Genomic DNA, 12,393 nt, shown 5'->3' with positions numbered 1-12,393 from the left:
CAGCTTCTTAGCTATAGATTCAAGGCTTTTTGTCTTTTAATATATTTTTAAATTAACTTTAAACTTTGAATTCTGAAAACTGTCAGCATTGGAGCTGTTTATAGAGAATTAACAAAATGAGAATTTTAACAATTAAAGTGAGGTTAGCGTGTTCATTAGCGTGTACATGGATAAATGTTGCCTTGATTAAGGGGTCTTGATACATAACCAGACAGGGTCCATGGATAAATATATTTTACCTGTCTTGGTGAGTGTTGTTTTTAATTATTATTGGCTCAGGATCTCCATATAAGTTCTACTTTGATATCTCAGCTTGGCATGGAGGTAACATTGAGTTCCCCAATTTCATGTCAACAAATCATGGGTTTTTGCAGATTGCAAAATAGAAGATCTTATATGGGCCTGATAATGGATTGTAATGTCTGTCAACTGAAGGCTAAGGTTAGAAATGGACCAGTCTGGTAAAGTTCATAGTGGGGCTTTGTCAGAAGAATGGTAATTAAATGGTGAATTTTTGAGAGACATACTATTTCATGAAATCATTGAATTGTTTGTAATATGTAGAAACAAAACTAATGACATTTCCCATCTTTTGTAACATTAATGTAACAATTTATGACCTAGTAACAGATTCCAGGCCTGAAGGCCCTGGAAGCTATCAAAACAGACTGAGTTTATATTTGGCTAGCAAAACCTGTCCTTAGAGTATTATTCCTTTGTGTAGGACCTTGGGTGTGGTTAACAACTCTTACAGGTGGCAGAGTAAGCTTCTGACTTATTTGATATTAGGATAATAGTATATCTAGTTTTAACTTGATATGCAAGGTAGTATTGTTAAATCTGTTATTTTAATTCAGTTTAAGAATAGGTAAATTTTACCTCCCCTCTCTTAAACAATGTTGCAAATTTCGTAATTCTAGAAAAAATGTTTTAAGAAAACAGCATATCTTACCGACTTTTTCAATATTTTTCAATCTTTTGGGAATCATTATTCCTGAAGAAAGTAGACATTTTCATTGTAGATTCTAATGAACATGTTCCACATCTTAAAATAAGCCCCCCCAATTGCATTCTAAGGAGAGGCAGGTCAGATAACAGTGCTATAATTAGATAGAAATCAGTATTTTATTTCTAAGAGTTCCTCTTTCAGCAGTTTATAATTTTCTACAAAATATAAAAATTACCCATAGAGTAAGTATGTTTTATTCTTTCTACCCAAAAGTAATTTTGTGTTAATGAAGTTTGCTTAAAATTTTATTTAGAGGCTATTGGCTTACTGACAACTGAGGGTACAGAAAGAATATTAAATTTACTTTTCTCATACAAAAAATACTCAGATACTATGTTTGTGTTTTCTAAATAAAATTTATTTGATTCTAAATTCTTAATCTTACCATAATTGCAAAGTTTCTTTATCTTCTAAAGTATGTCTTTAATGTGGTTCAAAGAAAAATATATTTAGAGAGAAATAAAATTGAAATTTTTGACTATGACATGTAATGCAAGGAAAATTAGGGGATAAATTCTTGAAGGCTTCATTATGTGAAGGTTTTGTTAGCACAGGTCCAGTTTTGATGGTTTGATATATTATCCATCCCCTGAGTCACATCTGAGACTGTTGATGGCAGCTAGGTGTTCAGAATTTGAATGGAGACATTAGTTTAAAAAAAAAAGTGAGCTTTCTATTTTGTATAGATTGTGGTATAGGATTATGAGGAGAGGGGAACTTTTCACAAAAAGAGAGGATGTCTTGAACTACTCATCGTGAAAGACATAATCCAGAGTTGAGTGCCAAAGTGATTGCACCCCATCATTAACAAATGTAATACTACCCTCTTTCTGTACTTTTCTGTGTTATAATTTTGTCATTGATGATAGTTTTTGTTTTTTTCTAATTTGTATAATTATAAAATTAAAACTGGGGATCGATTAATCATTATAGCATCCAGTTTGGGGATTTATTAACATTCGAGAGCCCACTATTTTTTCAAGAAATTCAGAATGCAGAATGTATTTCAATTAGGAGAGCCCTACTTATATTATTTAAATAACAGAATAGCACCTCTCTAGTACATGGTGGTGAAAACAAGAAAATAACCACATTATCTTTTTGAGCAACATTTGTAAGCATTTTTAAAGTTCCTACTATACAACAGGCAATGTTCTAAAACTCCAAGCATGATAAGATAAAAATAAAATGGTTTCTGTCATTGAGAAGCTTAATTTTATTGAAGAAAAGACTGGGGAGGAAGAAGAGGACAAAGTAATAATATATAGAAAATTAAATACAAAATCTGTGCAAAGTAATTCCAAGAATGGGGAGAGTCCTGGTAATTGATGGGATTAGGATAGACTTCTATATCAACTGAAGATTGCTAGGAATTCCAGGAGAGTCAGCTGGGTGGCTCAGTGGAGGGAGGGCTGGGCCTGTCTGTAGTCAAGAGCTGAATCCAAATCTGGCTTTAGCTGTGCACCTTGGGTTAATCGCTTAATCTGTGTTTACCTTAATTCACTCTAAAAGAAAAAATGGTAAACTGAGTGTCAGACAAATCCCATGGACAGCATGAGACTCATGAAGAGTTGGTCACAACTGAACAGTGATAATGAGAAGAAATTCCAGTAGATGTAAGTGAGGTGAGCTCATTCCAGACATAGAAAAAAAGATAGTATGGGGAACTATAGATGATTTTAGCTGCATTGTAGAGTGCATTAAGAAGAGGTATGAGTAAAAACACTTGCAAATTAGACTGCTACAAGATTGTGAAGGCCTTGTAAAACAAAAAGGGGTTTGTATCTTATCTGTCAGGTAAAAGGAAGCTACTCTTTAGAGGTCCTTAAAGAAAAAACTAGCCAAATTTGTTTAGGAATATCATTTTGGCAGCTATGTGGAGGATAGATTATTAGGGAGGAGAGAGATTTTAGGTAGCAAGATTAGTTAGAAGAAGGGTATTAGGATAATTCATTCAATTCAGATGAGAGATAATGATAAATTAAGATGTTAACTATGTAGGGTAAAGAGAAATGGACAGATTCAAGACATCTTCTCTTAGTAAAATCAGCAAGATTTGACAACATTGGGTGTGAAAGAAAAACTGAGGAGTCACTTAAAGGTGGCAAATTTGAGTGATTTTAAGGAAGTTGGTGCCCTCAGTAAAAATAGGAATGTTAATCAGAGGTGAGATGTTGAAGGAAAATATAAGTTGTCTCTTATCTTATTTCAAATGCCCTATCCTTAATTGAAGATGTTTGATGATAGGCAGGTAATGATATAGGACTAAAATTCAGAGGTGAGACTGGGGCTGGATATGTAGATAGTAGCGTTACTTATGTAAGAGGGGAAGGGAAAGAAATGAGCATTTATGTAGTTTCTATTATCAGGCTTATCTCATTTTATTATGTAGTTGAACTCATAAAATTGCTGAGAGAGTAAAAGGCCCAGGCTAGAGCCCTTGAATATTCTGCTGTACAATGATTCCAGAAAAGAATGGGAAGAAAAGATGTGAAGAATCCCATCAGACTCAAAGGGAGAAAACCTATATTCATAGATTTAAAAAAAAAAAAAAGCAAAAACTATTGGATTTACACAGGAGATTCTCCTTGAAGACAGAAACATTGTATCTGTCATTTAATGGCAATTAAATAGGAATTTTTGAAATTTTACTTTAGGCGCTGTACTAAATGTTAGATCTACATAGACAGAAAAAGAAAATCTCTTCTCAGAAAGTTTATTCAATTAGGAAAGACACCATAGGGCTATTTCATTGGTAGGGAATAAATAAAAGGGGAGGAGAAACAGGAAAGGCTTTGTGGAAAAGGTGGTGCTAGAGCAGGGATTCTTTGAGGTGAGTACCACTCATTCCAAGTTTGAAAGAGAGCTAGTGCAAACACAAAAGGAAATTGGAATGTGTGATGGGGGGAGGCTAGCAATAAGGAGTCAAGAAAGATAGGTTGGGGCCAAGTTACAAAGGGTATTAAAAGCTAAACAGATAAAAGCATTTATTCAACTTTTACTTTGTGCTAGGCATCATGCCAAACAAAGGAATTTGGATTTTATCCTAGAAACTATATAGGAAGCCACTAACATTTATTGAGTTAGGGAGTTGATATGGTCAGAATTGTGCTTATGAAAAATTACTTTGACAACTGGGAGATTCTCAGATCACAGATTTAGGCCTAAAGGGGACCTCAGAGGCTCTTCTTGGGGCCAAAAGATGTTGAGTGACTTGCCAAGATCATGTAGATGAAGTAAGCTGTGGAGGATTTGAATTTCATTTCTCTTAACTACAGTCACTGCTTTTTTTGTTTTATGAAGCTTATAGACCAGTTAGATCTTTTAGGTAGTCCAGGCTTAAGATGACCAATGTCTTGTTGTTCAGCCTTTATTTTGGAGAGTTCTGATGATATGGGGAGTGAGGTGCTGCTTGATTTGTGCATAAATTGGATTTCAGTAAGGCATAGTTGCATGGAGTCATCAGCATCACCGTCTCTTCCAGGGTCATCAGAGTCCAGTGGCAAGACAAGTGAGGATGACTGGCTATGTCCTGGGCTGCAATGGATGGCCTTTGCTATCTGACCAAGCTCTGAATGCTCTCCAGCTCCTGCTTCAGGTGACTTCATGGCTCTTGGAATAAATTATTCTCATCCACCCCTTCCACTAGAAGTAATCTTCATATGCTTGGGGTAGATACCCTCCCTAATTTCTCAACAGATTTGAGGTCTGTCATTTATCCTCAACCTCCCCATCTGCCAAGACAGCTTTACAAAGGGTGTGGCCATTGAGCATGTTGAGTGATAATTGGACACCAAAAAGGTTCTGAGCCAACTTGAAAAGGCATCATTGTAGTTGAGAACAGTTTGAGCAGTTACTTGAAGGTCCAAGAAGTAAAATAGTTAAGGATTAAATCCAGCATGATTGTAGCTGGGTGTATGTATATACTTTTGAAAATGTTAAGTGGATTTCTAACACACATTTTATTACCTTGTATAGTGAAAAAACTATCCATATCTTGCATATGTATTTAATAAGTATAGTCAATTTTGTGGTGAAAAACTACCCATATCTTGTTATGCTTAAATGTAATTCCTAAGATTATATGAATTATAGAATCTTTCAGTTCTGTAAGTGGTAATAACAACAGCTCATTTACCTGGTTCTCTGCAAGATTCAGGTTAAAAACCAGGACCATAGTACAGGTTGGTTTAGCCCCATTTGAAATTTAAAGAGGGATAAAGTAACTGATTCAAGATAACTTAACTTGAAACTTTACTTGTCAAGATAACCTTTACAAGGTAACTTAGTTCAGCAAAGCTGAAATCTAAAGTCAGATTTTCTAACTCCCAAGTTACAATAATTCTGTACTAAAAAGAATGTATATTTGCTAGTATTTCTTGTTGACTAGTGAGGGTTTTTTCTTCCCCTGTCCCCTAAAAGTTCTGATTTCACTTTGAAATTACTGGATTTTCTGAAATGCTGTTGCTTATTGAGCTTATTATTTTTTCTCATTTAAAATGATACCATTTCTTCCCATTAGTGACATAGTTAACAACTTGAATTTTTCAGTGATTATTCTTATAGTAGGAATGACCTGGATTTTGTCAAAGTCATTCTTTCAGTTGCTCACATCAAAAATTTCCTACTCTCCTACTTCTCAGTCTATATATTTATTCTTTAATATTTAGAAATTTTACATTAAATACCATTAGCATAAATTTTAATTTCTTTCATTTATGTTTTCTCAGTGACTCAGACTTCTATCTTTGTTGTATTTTTGTTTCCTTTAGGATTAAACTCTTCCATATTAGATTATTCTAATTTTTTTTCTTCTTTGCCCTAGTAGTGTTTCCTTTCCTCTCATTATTGAACTGTAAGCCATTTTTCGTTTGTGTTGTCAATTTGCTTGCTTTTAATATGAGCTTTCTTTCCCCACATAACAAGTAGGCAGAAGCACTTTAAGAGGATCTTCTTATAAAATTACATTAAGATCTTGATTAGTTTAAATCCAGTTTACTAGAAACCTTTACTAGAATTTTTTTTCAGTGTACCACTTTTAAATGAGAAGCAAATTATTAAAAGCAAGTTGTTAAAAACTGATATTTAATCAGTTTGCTTTCAATAATTAGTACAAATTTAAGCCAATCTCCTGTGTTATCTTTGATCTTGACTTCACATTTATCCACTACATTCTAGCAATTATCAAGTCTTGCTCATATTATCTGTCAAAATATCTCTACTTCTTTTTTCACTATCCTAGCTCAAACCTTCCTCACCTTTTACCTAGACTAATGTAAAAAAAAAAAAAAAAAAAAAAGTTAAAGCTAGATTCTATTTACACTTTATTCTGTATATCATTCTCAGATTTCTCTTTTACCTAATTTCTGTTTTCATAATATCTTATTTTGTCAAATCATTAGTGGTTTTTGTTTTTTCCTGTCATCAAGCCTATACTTCTTTCTGTTCTATATATGGTCTCCCATAATCTAGCCTTGCTTGATCTAGTTTTCTCATTATTCCCCAAAAGTAAACTTTATCTTCTCTCAAGACATTCTTATCCAGACCTTTTTTTCCCTGTTGCTGTGGTCCCTACCTTATCTCCCCTTCTTTCTTTCTGAATTGGACCTACACTTTTAAAGTTTTAGCTCATTCATATGACATTCAGAAAGACCCAGGAAAGTCTCTGATTCCTTTATCTTTCATTGATCTCCCTCCCCTCAGAACTTTGATGGTATTTACCTTTTATCATTTAACCCTTAAGTATATATCAACTTTATTATTTATTTTTTATGTGTACTTACTATGCCTCTTTATGTGAATTTTAAAATTTATTTAATATAATATAATGGTTCTCTGGGAGCAAGTTTCTTGAGGAGGTTTTCTGGATGCAGCCTTAGTTTCAATTAAAAGTAATAATCACCCAAATGCAGCCAGCTGTTAAAAGTTCAGATCTTTTATTGTCTCCACTATAGCCCGGTTAGTTTTCTTAGAGGCCTATCTCTCTGCTTGGTTCTAAGAGCTCTTGCAGCTTTGTCCTTTGCTTCTGCATCTGCTTTCTTCAGCCTCCAGCCAACACAAAAGTGAAAGATGGAATGAACCTCTTGTCTCCTTGTGTCTCCTTGCCTGGGGCTGGGCAGCTTTCTGGAGAACCATTCAGACCAGCCTTGGTCTCAGTGGGGGAAGTGCAGGAGGCCAGCCACCATTCCAAATATCTCTAGCCAGCACCAAGGTGAAAGTTGGAATGAATCTGTCTTGCCTCTGAGAGAGGGCTTGTGGGCTTCTGTATCTCCCAGAGTGCTCCTGGCCCCAAGAGCTTCTTGCTTATATGAGCTCTCTAAAGGTGTGAACACAAGCATTGTTTCTATCAGCTCCACTTAGTACCTTGTTTCTTCAAGCCCATAACATCTCCTTGTAAGATCAGATCAATCATATTGAACCATGCTAAATTAAATAATTATTGTCTCTATCAACTCTAATGAGTTAACACTTTGTAAGGATTCCAACAAGTATTGCCTCTTCCAGTATGCCCTCTCTTTTTTCACTCTCCCCTCCTTTTCTCATATCCCATTCCCTTCCTGTTTTCCTGCAGGATAAGATAGATTTTTATATCTCTATTGAGTATGTATGTTATTTCCTCTTTGTGATAAATCTGATAGAGTAAGATTTACTTTTAACTGCCATAATAATGAGAATGACCTAATGAGTTACAAGTATCACCCTCCCATATAGGAATGTAAAAAGATAAACCTTATTAATAAGTCCCTTATGATATCACCTTCCCGATTACCTCCTTATACTTCTCCTGAGTCCTATATTTGAAAATCAAATTTTCCATTCAGTCTGGTCTTTTTGTCATGAATGTTTGAAAATTCTCTGTTTCATGGAATGATCTCCTATTGCACTGAAAAATTATACTGTTTTGCTAGGTAGATGATTCTTGGTTGTAATCCTAGTTCCATTGCTCTCCTGAATATCGTATTCTAAGCCCTTCAGTACTTGAATGTAGAAGCTGATAAATCTTGTGTTTTCCTGACTATGGCTCCACTATATTTAAATTGTTTTTTTTCTGGAAGCTTGCAATATTTTCTCCTCAATGTGGGATTTCCAGAATTTGGCTGTGATATTCCTGAGAGTTTTAATTTGGGATCTCTTTTAGAAAGTGATCTATGGATTCTTTTCAGTTTCTATTTTACCCTCTGAATATTAGGATCATTTTCCTTCATAATTTCTTAAAAGATGATGTCCAAGATCTTTTTTTTATCATGACTTTCAGGTAGACCAATAATTTTTAAATTATGTCTCTTGGATCTATTTTCCAGGTCAGTTTTTTTTTTTTTTTCTGTTTTTCCATTTTTTGGTTTTGCTTTATTGTATCTTGATTTCTCATAGTAATTAGCTTCCATTTGCTCAGTTCTTTTTTTTTAAGGAATTACTTTCCTCAATGAACTTTTCTTTTCTTTTCTTTTTTTTTTTTCTTTTTCTTTTCTTTTCTTTTCTTTTCTTTTTCTTTTCTTTTCTTTTCTTTTCTTTTCTTTTCTTTTCTTTTCTTTTCTTTTCTTTTCTTTTCTTTTCTTTTCTTTTCTTTTCTTTTCTTTTCTTTTCTTTTCTTTTCTTTTCTTTTCTTTTCTTTTCTTTTCTTTTTTTTCTTTTCTTTTCTTTTCTTTTCTTTTCTTTTCTTTTCTTTTCTTTTCTTTTCTTTTCTTTTCTTTTCTTTTCTTTTCTTTTCTTTTCTTTTCTTTTCTTTTCTTTTCTTTTCTTTTCTTTTCTTTTCTTTTCTTTTCTTTTCTTTTCTTTTTTTTCTTTTCTTTTCTTTTCTTTTCTTTTCTTTTTTTTCTTTTCTTTTCTTTTCTTTTCTTTTCTTTTCTTTTTTTTCTTTTCTTTTTTTCTTTTCTTTTCTTTTCTTTTCTTTTCTTTTCTTTTCTTTTCTTTTCTTTTCTTTTCTTTTCTTTTCTTTTCTTTTCTTTTCTTTTCTTTTCTTTTCTTTTCTTTTCTTTTCTTTTTTTTCTTTTCTTTTCTTTTCTTTTCTTTTCTTTTCTTTTCTTTTCTTTTCTTTTTTTTTTTTGGCTAAGGCAATTGGGGTTAAGTGTCTTGCCCAGGATCACACAACTAGGAAGTGTTATGTGTCTGAGACCAGATTTGAAGTCAGATCCTTCTGACTTCGGAGCTGGTACTCTATCCACTGTGCCAGCTAGCTGCCCTCACCCTTGCTTAGTTTTCAAAGTCCCTTTTGAACTCTTCCATGATCTGAGCCCAATTCTTATTTGTCTTGGAAGCTTTGGATGTAGGAACTTTGACTTTGTTATCATTTTCTAAGTGTGTGTTTTGATCTTACTTGTCATCATAAAAACTTTCAATGGTCAGAAACTTTTTCTGTTGTCTGCTCATTTTCCTAGCCTGTTACTTGCTTTTTAACTCTTTGTTAAAGTAGTTCCTTGTTTCCAGCTTCAGGGTTTGGTGCAGCTGTTTTCAGAGATCCCTCTGGGAACCTGACCACAAACCCCCTTTCTTCTCTCCTGGAGCTGTGAGGAGGGTCCCTGTGACTGTGAGATCTCATGTGCTGGCCAGGGCTGAGGCTCCACTGACCGGGGCTGCTCTGGGACTGCACACAGACTCCCACCTCATTGTCACAGACTCTCTCCACTGATCTGCTGAGTCCTCCCTGGGCTGAGAGGTCCAGAAGCCTCCAATACTGCTGCAGATCAGAGGTCCTGCCTGGGATTCGGGCTGGAGCGGGGGTTATAATATTAATAGAAAGAGTATCTTTGCTAACTAAATAATGGCATGATAAAGTGTTGAAATGATGATACAGTCCATGATTAAAGGTTTAGCCACTTCATTCCATTTTAAGATTCATGCAATAGTCTGGCATTCAAGGATTTCAACAATTTGTTGCTTCTCTGTTGTACATTTTTTACTACTCAGAGGCTAATGTATTTTTAACTGGAAAAGTCCTTAGAGGTTTTCTAGTTCAGAATCACAGAATTCTAGAATTAAAATAAAAGCATTGGCTACTTGATCTTGAAAAAGAATGTGCTCTACAACTTAACTCCAAATTGGTCTGTCTCTGAGAGAACCACTTTTTTTTTTTTTATTTTAATAGCTTTTTATTTACAAGTTATATGCATGGGTAATTTTACAGCATTGACAATTGCCAAACTTTTTGTTCCGATTTTTCCTCTCCTTCCCCCCACACCCTCTCCTAGATGGCAGGATGACTAATACATGTTAAATATATTAGAGTCTAAATTAAATACAAATAAGTATACATGTCCAAACCATTATTTTGCTGTACAAAAATAATTGGACTCCAAAATAGTGTACAGTTAGCCTGTGAAGGAAATCAAAAATGCAGGCGGGAAAAAATATAGGGTTTGGGAATTCGATGTAATAGTTCTTAGTCATCTCCTAGAGTCCTTTCATTGGGTGTAGCTGGTTCAGTTCATTACTGCTCCAATAGAACTGATTTGGTTCCTCTCATTGTTGAAAATGGCCAGGTCCATCAGAATTAATCATCATATAGTATTGTTGAAGTATATAATGATCTCCTGGTCCGGCTCATTTCACTCAGCATCAGTTCGTGTAAGTCTGAGAGAACCACTTTTAAAGTTAATCAGTTTCATTTTGGTGTAATTCTAAGTATTGGTCATTAAACCAAAATTTACATTTTTGCAATTCCCTAAGTTAGCCAGAATATAGGGAAAATATTACTACATTCTGTAAGGGGGTAGGGAGAGAGGAGGACTACAGAGCTAAGATGGCAGAGAATAGGAAGGTCTTTGAGCTCTTCTGGCTTCCTTCAGATCAGCACCAGATCAAGCCTCTAAACTGGTTTTGGAGTGATAGAATCCACAAATATTTGGTGTGTAACAAGTCTTCAACAGAAGATATTTTGAAAAAACTTCAGAAAAGATTTGTTTCAGTTGAACATGGGGGAGGTGGCTGATCACAGGCTCGGTGCAGGGTCCCAGGGCAGTGTGGTCTTCGCACACTGGGGAATCTGCCAAGATGCTCTTGGCCATAATAGAAGCAGTGTTGGCTCCTCTGTCCTAATTCAGAAGCCAGTGGGTCAGCATACTAGCTGTAAGACCTCCAGTACAACTACAGAAGGCAAATTGTGAGCCCCCGAGCCCCAGGATAATGGGAAACTTGGCCATGCCCAACAGCATGAGGAAGCCAGTAGCATAGCCCCTGTGCCCTATTGCCTGTAGAGAAAGCTTAGGACAGTTTCCCTTTTCCCCTAAGAGTAGACTATAACCTTTAAAAATATTCAAAAAAGCAAAAAGAACTCTGACCACAGATAGCTGTAATGGAGACAGGGAAGATCAGACATCGACCCTTGAGGACACTAAAGACAAATCGTCTCCAGATGAAACCTCAAAAGGAAATGAGTTGATCCCCATCTCGCAAAGCTCTCTTGGAAGAATTCAAAAAGGATCTTAAAAGAGAGTTAGAAGAAAAATAGGGAAAGGAAATGAGAACTTGGCAGGAGAGTTTGGAAAAGGAAATGCAGATCTGAAGAAAACTCCTTTAAAATTACTTTGTGAAATGGAAAAAGCATATAGCTCCTTGCAAAATAGATTTGATGAGATGGAAAAAGAAAACAATACCTTGAAAAACAGAGTTTGAGAAATGGAAAAAACAATCCCATGAACAAAACAACTCATTTAAAAGTTCAATTGGCCAAATGCAAAAAGAGATAAACAAGTTAACAGAGGAAAATAATTCACTAAAAATTAGAATTGAACAAATATGAGTGCCTCAATGAGACATCAAGAATTAACCAAACAAAACTAAAAAAATGAAAAAAATAGAAGAACATGTAAAATATCTCATTGGAAAAACAACTGACCTGGAAAATAGATCCAGGAGAGATGATTTTAAAAAATAAAATAAAATAAAACCTTACCTATCCTTTAACATCCAGCCTAAATTCCACATCCTGTGAAGTCCTCCTTTCTTGCCCCCACAATAATCTTTTCCTCTTCATATCATACTTCATAGTATCTTTTTTGTACTTCTCTTTGCATTATTTTAGACTTTTATTTGTGTATATATTAATGTCCCTACTGAATTCCATGAAGGTAGGACCTAAGTGTCATCTTTAGGATCTGTACATAAACTCTTCATATTTTTAAATAAATAATCCATCCTCTAAAGAAAAAAATTCTGCTTACTGTATTTAACTAAGGCAGTGAAAACACATTATGTGCCAGACACTATGCTAAGTATTAAGGATATAAACAAAAGCAAAAGACAGTCTCTGCTCTAGAGCTCACATTCTAAAGAGAGAAATAATTATGTACAAACAGGATATATGCATAAGGAAAATTAGGGGTGAACTCAAAGGGAACTCTGAAGGAACTCACATTCTAAGAAGGGACACAACATATATAAACAGCTAT

The 12,393-nt window shown here is 34.7% G+C and overlaps 1 long non-coding RNA gene across 3 annotated transcripts in view; it reads left to right on the top strand.

Annotated features, from left to right (window-relative positions):
- LOC127544476 (uncharacterized) overlaps positions 1–12,393 on the top strand; it is a 92,891-nt gene that overhangs the window by 19,627 nt on the left and 60,871 nt on the right. For all 3 annotated transcript variants that reach the window (XR_007949453.1, XR_007949451.1, XR_007949452.1), the window contains exon 2: positions 4,494–4,607. This is a non-coding gene — a long non-coding RNA (uncharacterized LOC127544476). The remainder of the gene's footprint in view (positions 1–4,493; positions 4,608–12,393) is intronic.

This window comes from Antechinus flavipes, chromosome 1, assembly GCF_016432865.1.
Source record: "Antechinus flavipes isolate AdamAnt ecotype Samford, QLD, Australia chromosome 1, AdamAnt_v2, whole genome shotgun sequence".
Taxonomy (NCBI): Eukaryota; Metazoa; Chordata; class Mammalia; order Dasyuromorphia; family Dasyuridae; genus Antechinus; species Antechinus flavipes.
This window is presented reverse-complemented; position numbering and strand designations above follow the sequence as displayed.